At 45.0% G+C, this 26193-nt stretch overlaps 1 protein-coding gene across 3 annotated transcripts in view; it reads left to right on the top strand.

Annotated features, from left to right (window-relative positions):
- Window positions 1–15209: 15209 nt before the first annotated feature.
- Window positions 15210–26193, top strand: part of SOCS5 (suppressor of cytokine signaling 5) — a 46684-nt gene continuing 35700 nt past the window's right edge. For 2 of the 3 annotated variants that reach the window (XM_054022373.1, XM_054022375.1), the window contains exon 1: window positions 15210–15370. The gene's annotated coding sequence lies outside the window, so the exon portion shown is untranslated. Of the gene's footprint in view, window positions 15371–20481; window positions 20601–26193 lie in introns of all 3 variants that reach the window. The other variant, XM_054022374.1, reaches the window with a different exon arrangement.

Below are 26193 nucleotides of genomic sequence, written 5' to 3'. Positions count from 1 at the left end.
ATCAGCCTTATGTAGAAAAGGGCACAGGTGCAAATGGAGGCGCTGTAAGCAGCGTCAGGGTTTGAATACTGGTGATGTAGACAGCCACCTGTGTTTTATGGACAGCATTAGAAAGCCCAAATCATCAGAAAAGTATATTTTTTTATGAATGTAGGAGATGGGGTTATGTGTGTCCAATTAAATTTTTGCTATGTCCCTAAAGCCAGAAAATTTAAGGGCGGTGAGTGTCTTTCTACCTTTGTTAAGATCTTTATTTGCAAAAGGTTCCAGGACTACACATTCATAGCACACAATTCCAAAAGTATGATGTGTACTTCATCATTAGATAGTTCTTGAAGGAAAAGATGTGCACAGAACTGATAACTCAAGGTAGTAAGCTAATATGTATGGAAGTTAAAGCCCTGGGTGTTCGTTTTATAGACTCTTTAAACTTCTTGTCCATGAAGCTTAGCAAGCTTGTGCAGGCGATGGAGTTTGAAGGTTGCAAAGGGTATTTCCCACATTTTTTTAACACTTTAGAAAACCAAAATTATGTGAGGCCAATGCTGGGGGTGGAGCACTATGGTGTCAACAGCATGATGCCTGGGGAGATCGTAGAATTTCTCAACTGGTATCGGGACAACCAGTAGGAGACATTTGAATTGCAGAAAGAACACGTGTATTATTGTCAGTGGGATGTCAACATTTTGAGATGAGCCTGTATCCTGTACAGAGAAGAGATCATGAAAATGACAGAGATGGGAGATATTGTAGAGAGAGGCCCTGATAAATTCATAGAAGTAAAATTGTGTATAGATCCTTTTTGGCTACATAAAGCTGGCATCTGTCTCCATGGCAAAGTACGGGTTTATATTTTTACAGTCTAACACAGTAGCCCTTCTCCCTCTGGACAACTATCACAGGCAGAAAAAGAGATATTCTAAACCAGCCATTCAGTGGCTGTTATTTACCATTAACAAAGAAAATATACAAACATGGCATGCGTTACAGGGTGGGGAATTGTACGTAGGCCCCCGCTGTTACCTGTCAGAGAGGGTGGCAAACTTATGTTCCCGCTATGCCGAACTTCTGCAGAAACCGAGCAGAGGGAGATGTGCACCTATACTGATGGGAAGACAGCCATCCTGGGGACTTGGTGCACAGTGGAATTGAACATGGCTGTAGCGAAGGGGTACACGATGGCAAAAATCTACGAAATCTGGCATTTTAAAGAAAAGTTTGACAAACTCTTTTCAGAGTACATAAAATTACACCTCCATCAGAAACAAGAGGTTTCGGAGTATCCCAGCTGGTGCACGGATGAAGAAAAACAAAATAAGTATGTTAATGATTTCTACTGGAAAGAAGGCATGCGTTTACACCAACACGAGATCACGGTGAACCCCGCTAAGCGCCAAATTGCTAAACTGTTTTTAAATGTTCTCTGGGGTAAATTTGGTCAAAGAACAAACCTGCCCAATACCAGCATCGTGAGAGACGCTGACAAACTCTTTCAGTCCCTGTTTTCCCCCAATTATGAGGTTTCATCCTGCGACTTTGTCGATGATGAAACAGCGTGCGTGTCTTGGAAGCACGTGAAAGACCAGTACTTGGTCTCTGGCAATACCAACATCTTCATAGCCTATTTCACCACCGCTTACAGTCGCTTAGAACTATAGAACCTGCTAGACAGGCTCCAAGAGCAGTGCCCGTACCACGACACTGACTCGGTGATATTTGTGAAGAGGGAGGGTGACTGAAACCCCTCTCTGGGGGATTATTTAGGGGACCTTAAAAGCGGCCAGATCAACACATCACCAAACTTGTGTGAGATGGTTCAAAAATGTACTGGTACAAGCTATCGGGAGGAAAAGCTTATATGAAAGTCAAAGGGATTACCCTGAACATAGCAAACTGGGAAAAGATCAACTTTGACAGTTTGAAAGATCTAGTCCTGGACTATAGAATGGACCTGAGAGAGAACACCCCAAAAAAGATAGAGGTGCAAACATAAGGACCAAACTTCAGTGGCAAATAGAGACAAAGACCCTTAAGAAAACACAAAGTTGTTTACAACAAGAGGGACCTTAAAGAAGCCCTATGGCTTTTGAAAATGGATACATAGTGGAAATACCCCTTTTCTGTAATTCTCGAAGGACCTAGCAACTGTGAGAAAAGTTACGTTATAAAAAATGTGTTGGATAACGCTAAGCGAATGTTGTCAGTTATGCCTGAGAACATTATGTGGTGTTACAGTTGCTGGCAATCTCTATATAAAAAACTGCTTGGTAAATATCCCTTTATTGATTTTGTGGGGGGCTGCCCCGAAGTTTTTGATGATGACTGGTTGTTTCCTACCCATACAAATAAATGTGATTATTGTAGATGATCTGATGAACTCTGCTTGTGAAAGCGATGAAATTGAGAAAGCCTTTACCAAGTATGTGCATTACAGGAACCTGAAAATTATGTATATAGTTCAGAACATAGTTTGTCAGGGAAAAAAGAGTTGTATGATTAACTTAAACACAAAGTACATGGTCCTGTTAAAAAACTCCAGGGATAAATTACAAATCACTGTAATTTATCACAAATCACTATACTCGCTTGGCAAATATACCCCGGCAAAGCACAACTCTTTCTGGAAGTTATTGAGGATGCTACCAAAAGACTTTATGGCTGCCTGGTGGTGGATTTAAATGCTTCCACAGCAGAGGCTTACAGACTAAGAACCGGTCTTTTCTCTCCAGATTGGCCATCAGTTTATATTTTGAAAAGAACAACAGCTGGGTATAAAAAGAGATGAATTATCGACAGGTCCTGTTTAACAGCCAGGGTTGCCGACCAAAAACATGTCTAGCTGCATGAAGAGAAACCTGGTCCTTTTAAAATTACTTAGCAAATCATCCCTGCAGCAAAGGAACAAAGTATAGCCTTTGGCCTCTGACGATTTAGTAGCGGCCATCTCAGAAATAGCACTCAATACCTTAAAAGGAAAAGTACCTTTGACACAGAATCATCTGCCCGTGCTGAAAGAGACTCATGTTTATAAAAACTCTGTAATAAAAGGGTCTCTCTCAAAAGAAAGAAGCATCTGGTGAAGTAGTCTGGGGGGTTTATTGGACCTCTGATAAGTTTTGTTATCCCTCTGATAACAGGACTTTTGACTAATCAATAATGGAGTATGCAGGAAAAAAAAATGTACCTGGTGCCCAGTTGCCAATTGGAGCAATTAAGAGTTCCCCCTCCAGTGGAGGGAAAATGTCAGAATGACCGTGACTCGCTTACTGGATGCTGAAATGAAGTCTGTTCTTCAAAGGACTGACTTAGCTGAATAGGAGAAGGCTAAATTTTATGGCATTATGCTTCAAAGGTACCCAACATACGTGAGGCAGAGCGATGCAGATAATGGGAAAATAAGTCCGTTTCTCCCACAACAGGAATGCAGCATGACTGCCAAACCTCCAGAAACACCAAAGACCTCTGATTTTGTGGCTTAGGAGGTGCTGGATAATGTGAATAAATGTCATAAGAAAAATGCATTAGTATTGCTCAATAAGCTGGACCAGGATAAAAATCTCTTCGTGGAATGATAAAGGGGATTGTGTGTACAAAGGATCAGTGGTTAATGGTTCTAACATGCTTGACTTAGTCAGGGCCATCACCCACACGCACTCTGTTCCTAGCAGACACATACATAAAGGATGGGATGTGTTTATGAACACCATGTCTAATGGTACGTCTACACTACCCGCCAGATCGGCGGGTAGGCATCTATCTATCAGGGATCGATTTATCGCGTGTAGTGTAGACGCAATAAATCGATCCCCAATCACTCTCCTGTCGACTGCTGAACTCCAGCTCGGCGAGAGGTGGAAGCAAAGTCGATGGGGGAGCGGCAGCCATCAATCCCGCGCCACAAGGACGCGAAGTGATTCTAAGTCGATCTAAGATACATCTACTTCAGCTATGCTAGTCTCGTAGCTGAAGTTGCGTATCTTAGATCGATCCCCGCCCCTAGTATAGACCAGGCCTTATAGTGAAAGACTCAAGGAGCTCAATCTGTTTAGCTTAACAAAGAGCAAGTTAATGGTAACTTGATTACAATCTATAAGAACCTACATGGGGAACAAGTATTTGATAGTGAGCTCTCCGGTCTAGCAAACAAAGGTAGAACACAATCCAGTGGCTGGAAGTTGAAACTAGACAAATTCAGACTGGAAATAAGGCATCAATTTTTAACAGGGAGAGAAATTAACCATTGGAACAATTTATCAAGCTAAAGGGGGATTCTCCATCACTAGCAATTTTAAAATCAAGATTGAGGTTTTTCCTAAAAGCTCTGCTCTAGGAATTATTTTGGAGAAGTTCTATGGCCTGTGTTATTCAGGAGGATAGACTAGATGATTACAATGGTCTCTTCGGGCCTTGGAATCTGTGAATGTATAAAGGGAAATATAGTCTTTAGAATTTTTATAATTGGAGAGGGAGGGATAGCTCGGTGGTTTGAACATTGGCCCACTAAACCCAGGGTTGTGAAGTTCAATCCTTGAGGGGGCCATTTAGGAATCTGGGGCAAAAAAATTGGTCCTGCTAGTGAAGGCAGGGGACTGGACTTGATGACCTTTCAAGGTCCCTTCCAGTTCTATGAGATAGGTATAGCTCCATATATTATATTAGAAGGAAGGGTTATTCTTTCCTCTACCTATTTCCAAGAACTACATATTCAATCCATTCTTTAACAACTACAATAATAGATGTTGTAATTGACTGCGGTGTTGCCATGACTACTGTCGTACACCAATCCCCCTAATGTCTGGTAGTGTGTTGCGCATACCATGACCTCTGAGACAAGCAATGTAGACACTCCAGGCACTAGGCTAGGCTCTAGTCCTTGGTGGGCTCCCATTAACATTCACAGGTTTCAGATAAGTAACCTGGAATTATTTTACTAGGCCTGGAAAAAGTGAAGGAATCAAGTTCTCTTGGCATACAGATTTCAGCAGATCAAACCAGTTCTTGGCATAGCTTCTACAGTAGTAAAGTACAGGTAGAGAGAGAGAAAGTCTCATTGTAACCCACATGCTGTCCTCCTGCCAGCAGCCCATTGCCTGGGGTGGCTACTGCTGGCTTCCTGCCAACAACCGTTAGCAGCCTTCCAGTCCCACCCCAAAGTTGCCTGCTGCTCAGCCTTCACTCCACAGCCAGCTCCCAATCCGATGTTGCCTCTGACCTTATGCTTTGACTCACATAGCCTACAGCTTTCTCCCTAGCATGGTCCCCTCTGTCTTCAGGATATTACTACCGTTCCCTATTTACTTGGGATTATGGAGCCCTCTACTGGCTGGATATTGAACTGGATAGTAGTGTTTTCCACTGGTTATATTCTTTTGCTCCAGTTCACAAGGAGGTATCGAGTAATGAGCCAGTAGGTTAAATATAGAGATTGCAACAACAAAAGCCAGTTCTGTTGCTCTGTTACTCCAATGCATCTCCCATTGACTTCAGTGGGAGATGCACCTTTGTGGCTGAGAACAAAATCTGGCCCTATATTCCCCAAGGAATTTGTAAACATACTTAGGTAGTAAGAGCAGTAAAACAAGGACACTTACTGAGATGTGACAAGGTCAAATATTTTTATATTTCTCCTATTGCAGGAATTAGGAAAATCAATGGTAACATTCAGTACACTGGGAAATAAACTTACAGTAATAACAGAGGAGTTGATATTCATGGGCAATACAAATTAGAAGTATGCATGGCCTTAGTTTAGGGTGGATAGCCCATAAGTACAGTGATTTATTATTGTAGTGACTACTCAACTCTACTGAAGGGATTTACAGAGCATCTTGCAAGCCACAGGTTAAGGGGCATGGCCAGGGGCAGGAGGGTTATATCAGTGTTTTGGAGGTAGGCCTATTGTGATGGAGTGTGACTCACCACCACCAGGAGGCACCACAGTGGTGTCTTGCCCACTGTCACCTCTGTTCCTGGACCCACATCACTCCCAGGACTGTGGCATCCTCTTCGGTGACACTGCCCTCCAGCTGTCCCGCACTAGGTTCCCTCCTTCTGGGGGGGTACCTGCAATCCACTGTCCAGCCACTCCTTTCAGTGGTTCCAGCACCCTCTTGGCCCTTGCATCAGGGCCACAGATGCCTGCAGCCCACCAGGAGCTGTCTTTAGCCCTCTGGATCTCTGCCTGCAGCACTGCTTGGTCTAGGGTGCTTGCTACCCTCTGCCTGCAAAGCAGCCACTGTTCTTCCCTTCTCAAGCTCCAGAGACTGACTCACCCTGCTCTGCAGCTCTTCTTATATGGCCTGCCTGGCCCTGATTGGTTGCTTCTATAAGCTCTTCTGTGATTTGCTGCCTCCTGCACAGCCTCTCTAGAGCTGCTTTCAACCCCTTTTCTGCCAATGTGAGGCAGATGCCCCATCACAGCCATACTGTTGGGTCCAAAATTTGGACCCAAGACACTTCAATATTGGTCTGCCTATAATTATAAATTGATTTGTTAATTTAGTCTGTCCAAATGGGGAGAAAGGTAGTGACCTGCCCTAAGGGAATTGCCAGGAAGTTTGTCTGACCCGCAGAGGACTCCCCAGAGCAGGCTAATCCTGCTAACCCTTGGAAGGGCATGGATACAGCCCTCCACTCAGAGGATTGTCATACAAGCCGTAGTTCTTTGAAAACAAAGTCTTATTTATTGAGATAAAATTAGGAGATTACAGTATTCAGTAAAGCAAGACAGAAAACAGTACAGTAAATAATAGGCAATAAGGCAGTTACATTACATTTAAAGATTATACATTCAATTTACCCAGAAGACTATGAGACAAATACAATGTTGTGAGTTGGTACACATCAACCTTTATACACGTGCATAGGGCCCCTAGTACAATATACTCATACATGTGTATAAAACAGCATTACAACAAAACATTAAAATTACCATTTCATGAGTGGTGATCAGACAGTCACAAAATGGGGCAGGATAGATCACACTCAGAAGCAGGCATTCAGGTTTATTTACAGGCATACTCCGTCATTTCTCATAAAAATTAAACTTATACTCTTTCAATAATCCCTCTGAATCATCTAGGGTCCTTCTGCTTTGTCAAGTATGCTGCTGCTCTTTAGTCGTCTTCTTCTTGGTCTGGTCTTGTCCATCCACACACATGCACATCAGGACAGACTTATATCCAGTTTCTGGCCTCCTCTGATTGGTTGACCTTTCAAGCTGAGAACTCCCTGCATGGGTGGCAACCCATTCAGCCAATCAGCTCTACCCTTACATCATAGCTACTCCTCTTTCTGCCCCTCCCTGCAGGTGTTTTGAGTCATTCTCCTGAACTTTGTTCAACCCCTGTTTCTGACTTGCTATTGGTCAATTTAGTCTGTGTCCTCCATCTTGGGAATTCTTAATAGAAAATAATAGCGGTGGCCATGCTGGATTTTTAACTACAAACTATCATTAATCATAACTTATCTAAGGCTCTAAATTTAAACCTAACTACAGTTTTATGCAAATTTTATGCATGACACTGTCACCATCTTTGTTAAGCTGATTGAGGAAAGTGAATTTTTCAGCAATTTAAACCCCTCCGAGGGTTTTCCTTGCAGATGCATTCATATGCTTCTGTCCTGGGTGCTGCCAGTTGTCACATAGGACTAGAGCAATTAAGAAAAACCTCTTGTATCAATACTGCCCAGCTATGCTGATCAGCTCTAGATGGTGGAGCTGCTCAGAGGCTGCCCAGGCAGGAAGTTAGATTAAGTTACGTGGGGAGTTGTACTGGCCCCTAACAAGCCCAGAATACTGGGAACACAAAGGTGGTTTAAAGCTGTGCAGCACACAATCACATTCTATGGATCAAAACTTACTTTCCATACTCTTTCTATTGGTGCTATTGAGATTTGGTTTCCCTTCATTTGTATTGACCAGAGCAGATCAAACAGAAAATAATGTATTTGATTTTCTTTGATAGCAGCAAAGTCAGGAAAGAATTTCCTACCTTTCCAAGTGGCATTTGGCTACAGGTAAAGAATGTTAAAGCTTCTGGGAGTATCACCTAAAGCCAGCTACAATCTGACTGCCTATCTTGGCATTAGCATGGCCAGTGGTTTGTTGCAGATGTCTGACTTTGGAAGTTCATTGTTTTAGGATCAACCTTGATGCAGTGATCAAAATGTAGGTTGGGTCTGTTGCCCTCTCATTTATCAAGAAATTACAGTATTTGAAATAAGTATGATGGACAAGGGATACAACAATGCCACACTAACTTCTGACTATAGTAGAAATACCCTAAACCACTGCAATGCTACTTTTCCCTAACTATTTAAAGGATAGCATAAAGCTATCTGGCATTAGTCTGTTAGGCTCTCAGACACTACTTTTGTTTCAATCATTTAAAAAGAGAACAGGGTGTACTTTAGCCTGAATGTACTGTATACATTATTGGCCACAATAGTATGGAAATGATTAATTGCACATGTTCTTAGCCAACTTTGTTGTCTTGAAAGAGAGAGAAGGGAGGTGGTTTGCACTGATTCTTCAGAAACTTTCATTAATCAACAATGGAATAAACAAAAGAAATTGTTCCACTGCCTTTCTATGTAGTCATGATGATGCTTGCAAAGGTGTATGTGTGGGGTCGGAATAAAATTATTATTCCATTTTGAAATGGTTAGCTGCCAAATATTGAGTTATAAAACCTAAGTTAACGTCATTACCTACTCGATGGTCCATATATGATTAACTTTTTAGAAAGGAATTGATCTGGATACATTTTGTGTATGCCCTGTCTTGGATGATTTCCTTCCTTGCCTAAATTGCTAAAAACTTTTTCAGTAATGGTGCCAAATTTCATATCCTTCACCAAAACTCCCTGGTGACTTAATGGCTTTCATTTCTATTAAATTTAGAGGGAGAGAAGAATTACTTTGTAAAACTTTAATACAATATTCATTATCCCTTTGTGACTTGGAGACTGCAGATAATTTTTGGTTATTTTTTCTCTGTAAAGTTAACATAAATTGCAAGCTATTGGTTAATTATCTTTTAAATGGACTCTTCTGTCAACTTAGCTACCGCCTCTTGGAAAGGTGGATTTATACGGTGATGGAAAACTCCCTTCCATCATTCTAGGAAGCATCTACACTGTGGTGCTACAGCAGCATAGCTACAGTGCTGTAGCTGTGCCACTGTCATGCTCGTAGTGTAGACAAGCCCTTATGGAAATCCCAATTGATTAGCCAGCCCCTTTTACCATGCCCCAGACGTGCTTTCTTATAGCATGTCGTCCCTAGAGCACTGAGGGGATTTGGGTGCAATTAAGAAACTATTTCTACAAAATCCCCGAAGTGTCTAGGCATGTCCTGAGCTGGGCCCCCTTTGTGCCTATGCAAGCTTGATTATAACTCTTGCATATGTGACTTTTGCAAGGCCATAGTGGGACTCAGGGGTTCGTGACTCCCAGCCCTATGCTCGGACAACACCAATCACCAAGCAATTCACTTGTTATGAAATCATATCAGAAATAAGATAAACCTGTTTTTTGCCAGAAGAGGCTTTTTTTTTTTTTTTTTTTTTTTTTTAAAGAACACTTTTAAGTTTCAAAAGCAGTAGTGGGACTTACTCTCAGATACAATTCCACCCATCCCTCTTCTGAAGCTTTAAAAAGCTCTGGTTTCATTTTATGTTTTCTCACTGACCACTTCTTAAGGAGTTTTGAATAAAGAATTGTTCAAATGTATTTACAAAATAGAAAGACTATAGAACGAGAACTCAGGGTCTACACAAGCAGCTCCACTGAGTGTCACAAGTGGGATAATACATTGCAGAAGGGTTTAGAAAAGCTACATGTGAAATAGAGATTGTTAGTTAATATTGGTGATAGTTGCTGGCTGTGCATTAGTACATCAGAACATCCAGAAAGGTAGGCCTCATATAAAAAACCCAGTTCTATCATCATTGCAGGCAGCTGGAGTTTTGTCAATCTATGTACAGTATGTGCAGAGTTACATTGAAAATAACATTTTATTTCTCTTTTTTCTCAGTGGCAGAAATGTGAAGTAATCTGAGGGTATATGTACACTGTGGCTGTGGGTGAGGGTGATTTACAGCGCATGACCGCTGGCGTTAATCTAGCTAGCTTGCTGAAAATAGCAGTGAGGGTGGTAGCACAGGCTTCAGAACAGCCTGCACAAACCTATGTGACCCTTGTGGGTACTTCCTTGCTTGTCCAGCCCATGCTGAAGCCCTCACTACCATGTCCTCACTGCTATTTTTACCAAGCTAGCTAGAGTACAGCTAGCAGAGGTACGTCTACACGAGATTCCATTCGCACCCCCAGCTTCAGTGCTGCTGTGCCTTTAGAAATTCAGACCATAGTGCTCAACAATTCATAACAACTTTAACGTATTGCTTAAATTAAATTATCATGAATAACTGCTGTAGCGCAGAACAATTTTAGAGCTTACAAAATCTGACAGTGTCCCTTTTAATCAAGTATCAGAGGGGTAGACGTGTTAGTCTGAATCTGTAAAAAGCAACAGAGGGTCCTGTGGCACCTTTAAGACTAACAGAAGTATTGGGAGCATAAGCTTTCGTGGGTAAGAACCTCACTTCTTCAGATGCAAGAATCAACATACCCATTGACATACACAAATACATATTAAAAATGACAACTTAATTCTATCTATGGCCTCCATTACTGTAGTATCTGAGCACCTGACAATCTTTGTATTCATCCTCACAACCCTCCTGTTAGGAAGGGAAGTACCATCCCTATTTTACCCCTTTGATCAGCGCTTCAGTCGCTTGGTGTGGTGTCTGCAGTTGTAGGTGGAAGAGAGAGGAAGAGCATGGCAAATGTCTCTCCCTTTTAACATCTTCTTTCTTCCCTCTTGGCTTTGCCCCCTCACCCTTCAGAGTCAGGTGAGTATTACCTCATCACAGTGTTAAACCGACCAAAGGAAGGGGGGTGACTCACTCAAGAGTCCAACAGATCCTTTGTTGTTGCCTAGGCCAATGTCCTTTGTTCCTGTGAGGCTGGGCTGGGTTTGTCCCATACATGCCCTGATGAGGTGTGAACTGCCCCTCTGCTCTTGAAGAATTTTTGCCTGGGCTTGCTTTAAGCCAGGAAGACACATTCTCAGCCTCATAACTATATACATGGAATTACAACCTATAACATCACTATAATATTACTCTAATAACAATGCTCAGGGCATTGATGAGCCTTCTGAAGACACCCGACATGATAAACTTTGCATTAGATACAGGGGAGAAGGGGGGGCGGAGCATTCAGGGGAGGAGGGGGAAGTGAGCTGGGGCTGGGGACGGGGTGGACAGCTGTCCAAGCTTTTGTTAAATTTAAAAGCCCTTTTAGAACCGGTTGTCCCGGAACAACTGGTTCTAAAAGGGCTTCTAAATTTAACAACCGGTTCCTGCGAACCGGTGGGAACCAGCTCCAGCTCACCACTGGGCGTGGATATGTAACAGCCGGCATAGCTCCGCCATCAACCTAGAAGTTACGTTAGTTCCTTGGTCTGTCAGCATCTCCCGTGGCAGACCGACACGAGCAAAGTTCTGCAGAAGCTTGTTGACAATGACTGGGGCTGTGGCGGTTCATAAAGGTACTGCCTCTGGATACCACGTGGCATAGTCGACTATGAGGAGGATGTCCTTGTGGCCCAAGCTGCTCTTTTCCAAGGGCCCCACCAAGTCCAGGCCAATCCGCTCGAAGGGCGTCCCAATCACTGGCAGGAACACAAGGGGGGCTTTCAGTACCCCATTCGGGCTGGCCTTCTGACACTCGGGGCAAGAGGTGCAGTAATCCAGCACCTCTTGATGGATGCCCGGCCAGAAGAACCTCTGGGCCATCCATTGCAGCATTTTCTCCCTTCCCAGATGCCTGGTCCAAGGCACTGAGTGAGCCAAGTGGAGTAAGTTCCGCCGGAACCACCACAGGACCAACAGTTGGTGCAGGTCTTCTTTTGTTTGTGATTCCTGGACCACCCGATAGAGTACGTCGTTATGGATCTCAAAATGGGGGCCTTGCTGTCGGTGTCAGGGCAGGTCTTCCTCCCACAGGGAGCCTGTCACCTGCTCCCAACCGCGGTTGAGGGTGGTGTCCCCCTTTTGTTCTTCTAGGAAATCAGCATCTACATCCAGCCATCCCTGGCCCTCCCTTGTCGGTGCCTTGGCAGGGGCTCAGCCTCCTTCGGCTATCTCAGGATTCTCCGAGGCCCCTCCAGGGGGCCATCTGGCGCTGTCTGGCCTAGTAATCTACGCCTCTTGGACCACACCCCCCCTTTTCCTTGCAGGCTGGTTACCCCACTCCTGCAGGAGCTCAGCGAAGCCCGGCCAATCACATCCTAGAATCACTGGGTAAGCTAACTTCGGGGCCACCCCTATTCGGCACCATCAGCCTTGCTGAGCAGCCTCAAGCTGCACCCAAATGGTGGGGTAGGGTTTCATGTCCCCATTAATACACTGCAGGCGTATGGGAGCCACGGAGAGACCAGTGGGTTCTACCAGCCCAGCCCAGATCGTTGTCTGGCTACATCCTGAGTCCACTTTCACCGGTACAACTTTCTTATCCGGCTCCCACTTCTGGGCGCGTTGACCGGCGGCCCAAACCTGTCCATAATTACAATCCAGGTATGGGCAATCCCTCTGGAAATGCTCTATCTGTCCGCACTTGTAACACTGGTCTCGCTTTCCTTCTCCGCGTGGGGTGTTTTGGGGTGCTCTGCCTTCCCAATGAGTCATCTTGGCCCTGCATGAGGTTCGCCCCTGTTGGGTCCCTTACACTGAGGGCTGGTGGGGTCCCTGATGGCAGGGTATACAAACAGGGGCTCCCCCCTCTATCTTGCACGCCCCCCATGCTGGGGTTGGGTTCCGTTCACCCGAGTTCCCCAATTTGGAGCCGATCTTCTCCCCTCCCTCCGCTGCCATGTAATCCTCCATTAGGGAGGTCACATTGGCAAGGGTCCTCGGGTGGTGCCGCTGCACCCACTCCTTCCCGCTAGTAGGTAGGGACTGGAGGGACTCCTCTAGGGCAACAGTCTCGGCTACTTGAACACTTGTCCGGCATTCTGGTTCTAGCCACCTCCAACAGAGGTCGCAGATTTGCTGCACCACGGCTCGTGGCCTGGCCCCCGGCGGGTACCGCTTTTGGCAGAGCCATTGGTGATAAGTCTCAGGGTTGATGCCCGTTTGGTCCAAGATGGCTGCTTTGCCTTTAAAGTACTCCAGTGCCTCCTGTGGATCCAGGTTGCGATATGCAGATTGAGGGGGCCAGTTAAGTAATGGGGTAAGATAGTGACCCAATGTGCTGTGGGCCATTGGATGGCGGTTGCAACCCACTCAAAAGTCATGAGAAAGGCCTCGGGGCCATCCCCGGGCCCCATCTTTGTTCGGTGCACTGGTCCTCCGAGGCCATCCCCGGCCGCGCCTTGGGGAGGACTTGGTGCGTGTCTTAGCAAAGTTGCCATCTGTTGAAATAGTCGCTCCTGGTTTGCTTGATGTCGGGCAGTCAGTTTCCGAATCAGCAGCTGCTGCTGTTCTTGCTGCTGCGCCACCTGCAGTTCCTGTTGCGTTGCAAGCTGCTGGAGCAACTGTGCCTGCTGCTGTTGGTTGTCCAGCAGCCATTTCAGGAGCTTCTGTAGCTCCATCTTGGGTGTGTGGGTACTTCTTTCAGGCCCTGATCGTTGCCTGCATTCTCCACCAGTTGTGGCGGCCTGGCACCTTACCGCCCCCTTGGGGCGGGGGGGAGGGGATGGGATGTCGGGACCTTGCCACTCCCAAGTTCGCAGGCTCATCTCTTTGTAGGTGGTCCGACGCGGCCTGATGGCCTCCCTCCGTGCAATCATCCCTTGGTCAGGGTAGTGGGCCCTAGCGGCTGGAGTCCATATAATTTGCTCCCAGTGTCGGAGCCGTGCGGCCCAGTGGCCAGAGTCCATATAAACCCCCCTCGAAGGCAGGGTAGTGTGGTCTCGTGGCTGGAGTCCATGTGGCTCACCTCAAGCGTCAGGGCAGTGTGGTCCAATGGCCAGAGTCCATATAAATCACCCCCAGAGTTGGAGTAGTGTGGCCCAATGGCCAGAGTCCATATAATCCCCCTCAGAAGCGGGGTAGTGTGGCCTAGCAGCCGGAGTTCATATAATCACCCCTCACTGGTGGGGTAGCGCAACCTAGTGGCCAGAGTCTGTATGATTCCTGTTCTGAGCCACCCCCCCGACCCGGTGTTGGCCGAACATCTGGTCACCTACCAGAGCCCCCTCCTGCACCCTGAACTCCTCATCCCTGGCCCCCTCCTAGAGCCTGGAGCCCCCTCCCAAACCCTGAACCCCTAATTTCTGGACCCACTCTGAAGTCCACACCCCTAGCCAGAGCCTACACCCCTTCCTGTACCCCAACCCCCTATCCCATCCCGGAGTTCCCTCCCACATTCCCACCCCCTTGGCTCCATCCCCCAGCCCGGAGCCCCCTCCTGCACCCAAATCCCTCATCCCCGACCCCACCCTAGAGCCCGCATTCCCTCCCATACCCCAACCCCCTGCCCCATGAAAATGAGCGAGTGAGGGTGGGGGAGAGCGAGTGAAAGAGGGAGGGGGATGGAATGAGTGGGGGGAGCAGCTCAGAGAAGAGGCAGAGCCTCAAGGCAGGGGGTGGAGCAAGGATGTTTGGTTTTCTGCAATCAGAACGTTGACAACCCTGTCAGGGCACTTGTACCAGATGCAATCGTTATTTTAATCTCCTGGCTGTGCTGGGCACTGCCAGCAGTTTCCCAAGGGATAAGATAGGTGATGCAGACCAGCCAGGCCTTTCCTGCCAGCTGGAGGCCGGGGAAGGGCCTTGATGCCCTTTACTAAAGATTACTTCCTACCAGGCCCAGAACCAGGCCATAGAACATTCCAGCTAACGGTTTCCTCATTTAATTTTACCCCCACGTGATCAATCCCTTTGGCTGGGCTTATTGCCCGAATCCAAAATGGCTGCTGACGAGCCCATTCCAGGACTGGGCAATCTGCCCGAATTCAAGATGGCAGTAAACGGAGGCTCTCTAGAGCGGTTCTAGCGGGGCCAGTACGAACGCAGCGCTCCTATAGGTTGGATGTGGCCTCAACTCTATTCCTGTACTGTTCCTATTGGTCCGATGAAGGTAGAGGGCCCCTGTGATTGGCTGCGGCGCTGTCACTCCCCCATCCTTCTCCGCCCCTGGGCCCAGGGAGCTATTTTCCATTCGGTGGGGGTGCTGGCTGGGGCTGCGCTGTCCCTGCGAGGCAGCGGGAACCGGGTGGGCCCGGGAGCAGATGATGCTGGGGCCCCGGGAGGAGTCGGGACGGGGCTGAGATGCGTCGGCCCCGCCGCAGTTGAACGGTAGGAGTCTCCCGGCCGGGACTTGGGCTCCCCCGCGCTGAGGAGCGGGGCACTGGGGGCCTGCTCCGCTCCCGGCCGCAGAGAGGCAGCCCCTACCTCCACCCCCACCCCCACCCCGCGGGCTCCTGGCCCGGCGGCCGCAGGCTCGCTCTCCTCGGCCTGTCGGAGGCCCGGGAGGCGGGGAGCAGCCGCGGCGGCCGTCTCCATTCCGCCGCGGGCAGTGAAAGCTCAGGGGAGCGGGGTGGGGGAAGGATGGGGGGCAAAGGGGCTGGAGGGGAGCGAGAGGAGAGAGCGCGGGGTCAAGCTCCACCTCCAGGTGCAGTGCCCAGCCCCGTCCGTGCGCGGAGGGGTTACTGCAGGGCGAGCAGATCCGTGGGGTGCCCTTAGAGCCCGGCGCTGATGGGAAGGGTACCTGGCTTGCAGCGTCTGCTGGAGGAAGAGGGGCCTGCTGGAAAAATTTCTAGTTTAGAGAGTGGCCACTTTTGCAGAGGTGGGGAAACTCGGAATTGACACTTCCCCCGAAAACTCAGAGCTGATCTTCTCTTGTCGTTAACTTTCAGATTAACCCACGAACTCACTCAGACAAGAATGACCTAAGTCAAATTATAAATGTCTGGGCGGAAAGGGAAAATTGACTTGCTAATACCATATTGTTAGACTTAGCATAATTCAGAAGCTAACTGATAGTATTTAGAAATTTTATATATATGTCTATGTGTAATATATACACATATATTAGCTTTGCAAAATTGTGTGTCTCAGATGTTTGTTACAATCTACTTGCACAAATGGTTATAATATGGGGGTGGGGAGGGGAAGGAAAGATGGTTTATTTGCCCCAGGCACGTGGATGAGAGAAATTTTGAAAGGCTGATTTATGTGTGAATTATTGTGAATACTTTCTTGGAACTAAAGAGGTAATAAATAGCTCTATTTCTGCTGTCACACGGTTTGTAATTTAATACTTGCACTGAACCATAATAGCTTGCTCCTGTGGTGTACACTTGTATCTGTGATGTCCATGTTTATTTCAGGGTTTTGTGTTTCATCTGATCATTTATATATATTCATACCATGTAACAGTCAAGGTGTGGGCAGTTTCATCCCATCATTCACTTAGCTGCAGACGGCTGCTCTTTTCATCTGCTCATTGAATTTTTTTAATATGCTATGTAGCCTTTGAAAGAAATTGTAAACCTACAGATTAAATAACTGTTTTAATGGTAGATGATTTGAATGGAAAGTAACTTATTTAATAGTAATCTTGTATTTATGTAACTTCATTTTAAATATAAATAAATAAAACCCTGAAAAATTGCACAGATGGCTTGGTCTCGTTTTAAGTTGATCCATGGAAGCCAGAAGCATGGTGAGCTAGGGATGTGCTCTGAATAGTGAAAAGAGAAGTGAAAATCCTGCAAGCTTTTTCATGACTTTTGAATATAATACATAAGGCTAAGAACAAAGTGCTATTTTCTACTTTGAGTACTGCAAAGCCATAAAATGTATGTAAATATTCTCTACTGTTCTTGAATTGATATTTAATCATAGTTAAAGACAGCCTTCGTTCATTTCTTCTTTAAAGTTGGCATTTTTAATTTAAACTCTCTACAAAACAAGTTAACTACATTTCAAGGCACTTCTGTGTATTTCTGACATTCATCCTATAAGACCCACAGTTACATATAGTACCGTATTTCACTAGATTGTTAGCATTTGAAATGTACCCATGTACAATTCCTCCTCCTCCCCCCGCACTAATCAAATACATCTTAAGGTTGGAATTCTCTTCTGTTTATATATAGAGAAACCTTTTCTGATTGTCTTCTGCTGTTAGGAAAGGAGTGATTCAGATGTCAGTATTTCATTGCTTATTTAAATGCTCAAAAATATACTTGGGACCCAAACCTGGTATGAAATCTGCCTGGGCACAGGAATACACTAGCATGAAACACATTACAGGATGAGGTTAAACCATCTCCTAAAAAAACCTCAGAACTTGTGTGTGTGGTTTTTTTTTTTCTTAACATCAATAGGTTTCATAATCAATACTATGGTTCTCACTTTCCTTTCATGTAAAATTAGTTACAGTCAAGTATAAGGACCTTGCATCAAGATATAGTACTTGATCAAGCAAAAGGTGCCTTCGGGCCTCCTTTTCTTTGTCCCTGCAATCTGTTTTCACACAACATTGCCCTAGTAACTTACAGCCATCAAAATTTCAGAGTTGAACAACTTCTTGTTAGGAAGATACTCCTGGGGGCATTCTGTGCCAAAAAATTAAAAATTCTGCAAATTGTATTGGTTCAAATAACACTATATAATCATACCAAAATAATTGAAACTGGTAATTTATTTCAAAATACCAGTCAGCAAGTATGTTTGTAACAATACAGACACACACAAAAATCCCACCATGAGTAGAGAGTTAAAGAAACCCCTATGACAACCTAGTTCCTGTTTCTCTGCCTCCTCCCACACAGAGCTCAGTGGGGGGAGATACTCTCACCTCTTTCCCCTAGAGGCCAGCTGTGCAGCCTGCCCAGCCCTGACCACTCCCAGCCCAGACACTCTCACTCCCTATAAGGTGACCAGATAGCAACTGTGGGAAAAAATGGGACAGGGGTGGGGGGGTAATAGGCACCTATGTAAGAGAAAGTCCCAAAAAACGGGACTGTCCCTTTTGAAAACAGGACATCTGGTCACCCTACCTATAGGCCAGCTACGGGCCCCCCTCCCCAGCCCAGACATTCACATCCTTTCTTCTCTTCCCCCAGCCCAGGGATCCAGAGGGAGAAACAGCCTCATGCTGGATCCAGGGTTTGCACAGTGTTTCCTGTGCATAGCTGCCTCCTTCCTTCAGGGCATGCTGGGAAGTGCAGCTGCTGGGAACCCTTCAGTTCCCTCTACCTCCCCCCCCCCCCCCCCCGCCCCCCATCACCCTTGTCTTCTATTTGTGAGCTGGCCTCTGCTGGGTCCAGCGGCCCCTAGTGGTGGGCAGCAGCACTGCAGCCCATTTCGGGCAGGGGAGGAGGGGCGAGAAATTCTGCATGCACATTAATTTCTGCAAAATTCTGCATTGCACAGTGCTGCAGAATTCCCCCAGGAGTAGAAGGAAAAGTGAATGTCCTTTCATAAGTCAGCAGTTGGGAGGGGTGTCGGGGAATGTGTTGCCAAACAATAGCCATACAGTAGATCGTATCTACAAAATGCAATCAGTCGTCTTGGGAGTCTCTCCTCCTGGAGTTCGCTCCTGAATTTGACTTCTAGCATATTCTACAGAGCACCAAGATAACTATGTATGTCTTAAAGTTTCCTGGATTAAATTTGTTTGAAGGCCTACAGAAAGAGTACTTAAAGTGTGGTTCATCTGATCTCCTGTGACCATGAATTGTGCAGATGAAGGCTTTCCACTGAGAAATGTCCTATTCCCCTCATTTTGAGCCTGAACTCTTCCAGCTGTAGTATCCATGTTCAAACCAGGTTTAAACTAAAAAGTTAAGTTGACCCAGATACATTACTCAGTTATGTGAAAAACTCACACTGCTGAGTAATGTACTTAAGCAGACCTAACCCTGGTGTAGACAGTGCTAGTGTCAGTGGAAGAATTCTTCTGTCAACCTAACTACTGCTTCCTGGGGAGGTAGATTTCACTGTAGAGAGCTGTTACACTGAAGTGCTACGTGGGGAAGCTGCAGTGCTGCAGCTGTACTACCGTAATGGTTTACGGACAGATATTACTCCTGGAGGAATTCTGCACCAAAAAACTAAAAATTCTACACACACTATTTTAAAATTCTGCATTTTTTTTTTTTTTTTTTTTTTTTTGTGTGTGTCACAGTAATGCAATGTAATCAAGCTGGGTTCAATTATTTTGGTAATTTATTTAAACTACAATACAACGGATGGAGAATTGGAGTGGGGAGCATTGGAGGAAATCACCAAACCCCTTCTGCCTGATAGAGTCAAACCTTGCTCCATTACTTTTATTTCTATTATTAGTCAACAAATATATGCAGCCATATGCTCAGTGTTACATCATAGGCAACTGAAGAGCAAGTGAGGGTTGGGGACTCAAACTCACAAACTTATACTGGCTACTGACCATCTCCAGGAAGGTCAGTAGCAAATAGTGCATGGAGCACATTTTGATAGGAATTTTTTTCAGTCTAAAAATTTAGACCTGTTCTAATCATTAAAGCACCATAAGCATTTCTAACACCACACTGTCCTTTACAATAAGGCTCCTTTACACAACTCTGTCAATGTAAAGGAGCCTTAACATTTTTACACCTCTTTTATACTTTTGGGGGAATTCACTAAGAACAATGGGAACAATCCACTAAGCAGGCAGGCTGCTACATTTTCCTCCACCTGAGGTAACAGAGCCTGCCCTGTGCCTACCTCTTCAGAAACACCCCCCACCCTCACCCCATGCCAAGCATGCCATAATAGCGAGCAAGAAGGACAGCGTCTCTTTCTTTCTCACACGCATGACTGCCCAGCTCCTGCCCCCTCCCCCAAGGCGATTTACGTCTCTACCAGCTGCTCTGGGTGCCCAAACTGACCTGTCTGCACTGCCGGGAAGGGGGCATGTGACCGTTCTTGTGATTTCCCTTTGCTTTCCCATCAGAAGTCATTTTTCTGCGGGGAAACACACAAATCTGCAGGGGCCATGTATTCTGTGCACATGTAGTGACGCAGAATTCCCCCAGGAGTAAGATATAGCCTGAAAAAAGCTGTCACAATGGAGTGTAAAGAGACAGCCTCCAGGTTAACCAGGCCCTAGCCCATTCAGGAGTGTATAAATAAACATCAGGACATTGAAATGAACCCAGAATTTCAGTGGTAACTTATGTAGGTCTTGACGCAATGATGTAATGTGCTTTCTGATCGCATCATAGGCTAGAAGGTAGAGTGTTACATATCAATCTCTCTGTAGTTTCTGGATGCCTTCTGTGTCAGTCCAAAGCAGAGTGCAAAGAACAGATTCTGGGGTATAACAGACTCAGCTGCTGAAATTCTATGACTTTTGGCAAATTATACCCACAATGTTCTATTCCTCTTTTTTTTTTTTTTTTTTTTTTTTTTTTTTTTTTTTTTAAATTCAGTTTTCCAGATGGATTTCCCTGAAAACTACCTAGTACTGCTGAGTTTTGTTGGACAAATGTATTGAAAACCTGAGATATGACATCTGTGATCACAACATTTGGAGACATCAAGTTACTAGGTATTCTAAATTCTTGCTCATCGTGTGTGCCAAAGAGATGTTGATATTGAGAAACTTAATGGACACAATTTTACCATAAATAGAAGTATTTAAATCACTAAATGTTACAGTTCTGCTCAGAGGCCCCACTCCTACTGGGCACCGTTCAGACCTAGAAGGTCTGGCTGCTGCCCCATAGAGTTTACAGTTTAGGAAACAAAGTGACATGAGCAACAACATTTAGGTTCTTTGAAATGAAAGGGTAATGGGAGTTGCAAACCATTGTTCCATATCAGAATATGGCTCAAAGTTTCAGCCATATATCTTTGACCAAAGTTTCTAAACAAATCTGTAAACTTATCCTCAGCTTGCTCCATTATGCTTGGGTATTGCAACGCATATACAGTAGCAATAGCATCTTTGGATGAAATGACTTAACTTTCTAGAAGTTGCTGTAATATCACTTTGTATTGTCAGTAATGCTGAGCAGAAGTCACTCCTGGAGGAATTCTGTGCCACTGCACAATGCAGAGCTTTGCAGAAATTAATGTGCACACGAATTTCCTTTCCCCCACAGAAATGAGCTGCTGGCTGCCACTAGGGGCCACTGGACCCAGCAGAGCCCAGCTCACACATAGAAGACATTGCTGTGGGGATGGGAGGAAGCTAGAGGATTCCTGGCAGCTGTAGTTCCCTGCATGTCCAGAGAGCAGGAGACAGTGATGTGCAGGAAACTCCACACAAGCCCGAGACCCAGCATCAGACTGTTTCTCCCTCTGGATCCCTGGGCTCTGAGGGGTAGTGGGGCGGGTATCTGGGCAAGGGGGAGCCCGTGGCTGGGCTCTGGGAGGGGAGGGGTGGGTGTCTGGGCTGGGGGGGCCACAGCTAGGCTCTGGGGGGTGGGAACATAAGAATGGCCATACTGGGTCACACCAAAAGTCCATCCAGCCCAGTATCCTGTCTATCGACAGTGGCCAATGCCAGGTGCCCCAGAGGAAGTGAACCTAACAGGTAATGATCAAGTGATCTCTCTCCTGCCATCCATCTCCACCCTCAGACAAACAGAGGCTAGGGACATTCCTTACCCATCCTGGCTAATAGCCATAAAACCTCCATGGATTTATCTAGTTCTCTTTTAAACCCTGTTATAGTCCTAGCCTTCACAACCTCCTCAGGCAAGGAGTTTCATAGGTTAGTGAAACTGTGTGAAGAAGAACTTCCTTTTATTTGTTTTAAACCTGCTGCCCATTAATTTCATTTGGTGGCCCCTAGTTCTTGTATTATGGGAACAAGTAAATAACTTGGGGCAGGTGTCTGGGCTGGGGGGGCTACAGCTGGGCTCGGGGTGGGGGGAGGGGCGAGTGTCTGGGCAAGTAGAGGCTGGGTTCTGGGGGAAAGGGGAGCAGTTATCTAGGCAAGTGGGGGTGCCCCTCAGCTGGGCTTGGGCGGGGTGCTGTTCTCTGGGCTCAGTGGGACCCCGCATCTGGGCTCTGGGCAGGAGGGGGTTCAGGTGTATTGCCTGAGGGGGGCCCCGTGTCTGGGTTATTGGGGGGAGGGGAGGAGGATTCTGGGTGTCTAGCCCCCAGGTTGGGCTCTGCGGGAGGCATGGAGGCAGAGGAACAGGACCTGGGGTGTCATAGGGGTTTCTTTAACTCTCCTGGGGGAATTTTTGTGTGTGTCTATATTGTTACAGACATACTTGCTGACAGGTATTTTGAAATAAATTACCAAAATAATTGAAATTGGTGTGATCGAGTAGTGTTGTTTTGACAAATACTATTTGCAGAATTTTAAAATTTTGTGTGCAGAATTTTTAATTTTTTGGTGCAGAATGCTCCACAGGACTAAGAAGTTTAAAGTGAGTACAGTTTTCAAAAATGAACAGAAACAAGCTTAATTCTGTGAAGCACTTACTTTTAGTAGCCTCTGGATAATGAAGCTTTGATTAACTGAAATATGGAGTTTTGATTAACTGTCAGAAGTGACTAACACTTTAAGGGTCAGATTGTGCCACCTTACATTGAGCAAGACTAACACCACAAATAACACCATTGAAATGCAGTGTATTGAAATCAGTGAGACTTCTTGTGGTGGCAAGGCACTACTCAACATAAGGCTGGCACAAACAGGCCCTAATCAAGCATGTTTAAACATAAATACTAGGCATTTGGTTTTTGTTTTTCCTTAAATGTAGAAACTAGCCTTGAGTTTTTCCCCCTCTCTTCTCAGTAGGTGTCTGTCTGTCTGTCTCTCTCTCTCTCTCTCTCTGAGACAGACACTATTAACCTGCCTCGAAAACAAATTTAATTTAAAATTGGAAAAAAAACTTCGGGGATTGTGAAATCATAAACTTGGATGGGTAGTTGATGCTTCATTTGCGCAGCCCCCAATTTAAAGTATTGCCAACACTAAATGACATTAGGGTTAAGAGATAAATCTAAATATACACACAAACACACTATTTTGGAATTTTTTCGTGGGCACTATTGTATAAAATATTGATGTAAACAGGTTAGAAATTATCTGTTGCTTGTTTACACTTAAAATTGTGTTCGCATATTGTGTAAATAAATAACTTCTCAGTATTTTCTAACTGGTCTAAATGTTTTAAATCTATTTTTTGTTTTTAGAATTGCAGTAGTTTTTTAGCTTCTTGGCATATCTAGTAGTGTACAACTGCTTGCCATGGCTTCATACACCAGATGACATTGGATACGTGACTGTTCCAGTCCCTGGAGGGTTACCTAAGATTTCACTGTTACAGCCATTTAATGGCTACAAGTACAGCTAAGAAGAGCTGATCGGGGTAGGGAACAGAGGGTTAGGAAGAAACCATTCCCTATTTGCAAGTTCCTGCATAACTGTCCATTATGGATATTTTCACCTTCCTCTGAAACACTGCTACTTCTTGGTTTTGGAGACAGGATGTAGATGACCGTTAATCTGGCGAGGTATAGTTGTTGCTATGTTCCTTTAACCCAGGAGTAGTCAATAGGTGGACCATGGGCCAGATCCAGACTGCCAGATGCTTTTGAACAGACTGCAAAATCTTTTATTTACTTATTATCATTATTGCGGTGTGAAAAATGTTTCTCCGGAGTCTGGACCTTGACTATACCTTGACCAAAAATGACTACCCCTGCTTTAACCTGTGAATAGTCCAGTGTTACACTGTTCATTTTTCTGATCTCATACGTTCTATCTGGATTTTATGTAAGGTTCATATTTTATATATCCCTAGTCAAAAGACTAGGAAAATGAGTATGAGGGTAGTTTACTGTGAATGGTGCAATCCTATTAAAAGGAAAAGCCATAAATCTTGCTACCTCTGTCCATCATGCCCTGGTACTTAGCTACTTAATTATCTGAAGTCTTTGAAGCTTTTGTCTGTGTCTTAGTTGATTTCATGTAGCTTTCACATAAGACAGAGGGCTTTTCTGCACTTAAAATGCTACAGTGGTGCAGTTGCTGTCTTTGCCATTGGCATAGGTAATTTTACCTCCCTGAGAGGCAGTAGCTAGGTTGACAGAAGAATTCTTCTATCAACCTTGTGCTGCCTACATGAGGACTTAGGTCAGCTTAACTATGTCACTTGGGTGTAGATTGTTTTACACCCCTGAGCAATGTAGCTGGCTCAACCTAATCTTCTAGTGTAGACCAGCCCATACGCAAATGTATTTAAGTTATCTGTTCTTCCCTTAATTATTAAACTGGTGATGTTTACTGTTTTTATATGATTTTCCAGGTAGCGGAGAGAAGTATCAAACCTAGAAGTTTTATTTTTTTTCCACTGGAAATCTTGGAGTTACATAAGTTCATATGTCTGATAAGTAATTTTGGAGAATGATCAAAATAACGCTTAACATACAGCTTGGTCATAAACGCCTAAAAACCTTGATTAATTGTACTAGGATTAATGACTTCACAAATTCCTACTTAATATCCAAATTGTCGTAGAGTGGTATGTTTAATACACGCTTCTGCTACACACACACACACACACACACACACACACACACACCTTCCCCCCCACCCCACCAGTGCTATGCTTGGTGTCTCTCTCCGCAAAGGTCAGTCTCTAAAAGAAAGATGACTTTTTTTTTTATTTTTTTATTACTTCGAATTACTATTGTAGTAGTGCCTAGAGACCTCAACTAGATCACGTGTCCTGTTGTGTGTTGTATAGTTTGAAGTACATCCTTTCTAAATATTTTAAGTGATATTGGCATGCACGGATTGTTCTCAAAGACTAATTACACTGCTTTACAGCCAAAATGCTTCTGAAATAAATGTAGTCAAACTTTACTAATTCTGGGTCACTGAGAACGAAAATGATGCTTAAAATTGTTGATTGGCTCTAGTTTTCAAGATATGCTATTGGGTCAGTATATACGACCCTTGACTTGGGAATGACAGAGGATAAGTGAGTTATAAAGGGAAGGGATCTCAATTTAAACCAGAAATGACTAAAATACATCTTTGACTGGATCGATGAATAAATCTATGACTGGGTTTGGACAGTACTTGCTTTTTAGGCAAAACAATGAATGATGCAATCTGAAGCTGGTATTGCGTCATACATGATATGAATTGCATCATGTTATTCCTAGAAGTCATGGATGATGCAATCATAACGAAGCTTACATCACTCTGCTGAACAAATTGCCCTATATCAGCTCTAGAAATCATACAGTGTCGTGCTCTTATTTGTCAGTGTTTGATTTTTGCAAAGGGACACATTTCTGTTTAGCCAAAGTGAGCAGAGATGCCTCGTACTTGCGTGAACAGTGCAGATAACTTCTGCTATGTTTGTGGTGAAGTGACTTTTGCATCACAAAAGTGCAGTATAACCACTAAGGCTTTGTTAACCAATCACCTTTATTTTGGTTGCAAAATTGGAGATCAGGACAAGAGGTGGGCCCCACACATATGCTGCAACACTTGTGCAACAAATCTTCGCCAGTGGTTGAACAGGAAAAGGAAATATATGCCTTTTGCAGTGCCAATGATTTGGAGAGAGCCAACAGATCATAGCAGCAATTGTTAGTTCTGCATGGTGCCTCCAGTTGGGAAAGGTGTGTCAAAGAAGAAAAAGTGGACTGTGCATTATCCAAACATTCCATCAGCTATACGTCCAGTACCCCACGGAGAAGGACTGCCGGTTCCTGATGCACCAGAATCATTCTCACTTGAGTCAGACGAGGAAGAGGATGAAACTTCTGGTCCTGAACCATCAATGTCACAGGACCCACATTTTCTCCCATCCTCCTCCTCTGAACCACACCTCATAACACAAGGTGAACTGAATGACCTTGTAAGGGATTTGGAATTACCCAAGAGTAAGGCAGAGCTGTTGGGCTCCAGACTACAGCAGTGGAATCTCCTGGCAGGTGATGTTCGGGTTTCCATGTTCCGTGACCGTCAAAAGGATCTTGTCCCATTCTTCTTCATGGAAGGTGATCTTGTAGTCTGCAACAACATCGATGGTGTGATGGCAACCCTCAACATCGTTCACGATCCAGGTTTGTGGAGACTGTTCATTGGCTCATCGAAGAGAGTCTTAAAGCTGTTTTACTGCATAATGGCAATGTTTTGCCATCAATTCCAGTTGGTC

Source organism: Malaclemys terrapin, chromosome 3 (genome assembly GCF_027887155.1).
Source record: "Malaclemys terrapin pileata isolate rMalTer1 chromosome 3, rMalTer1.hap1, whole genome shotgun sequence".
Classification (NCBI taxonomy): domain Eukaryota; kingdom Metazoa; phylum Chordata; order Testudines; family Emydidae; genus Malaclemys; species Malaclemys terrapin.
Note: the sequence above shows the minus strand (reverse complement) of the source record. Positions and strands in the feature narration are given on the sequence as shown.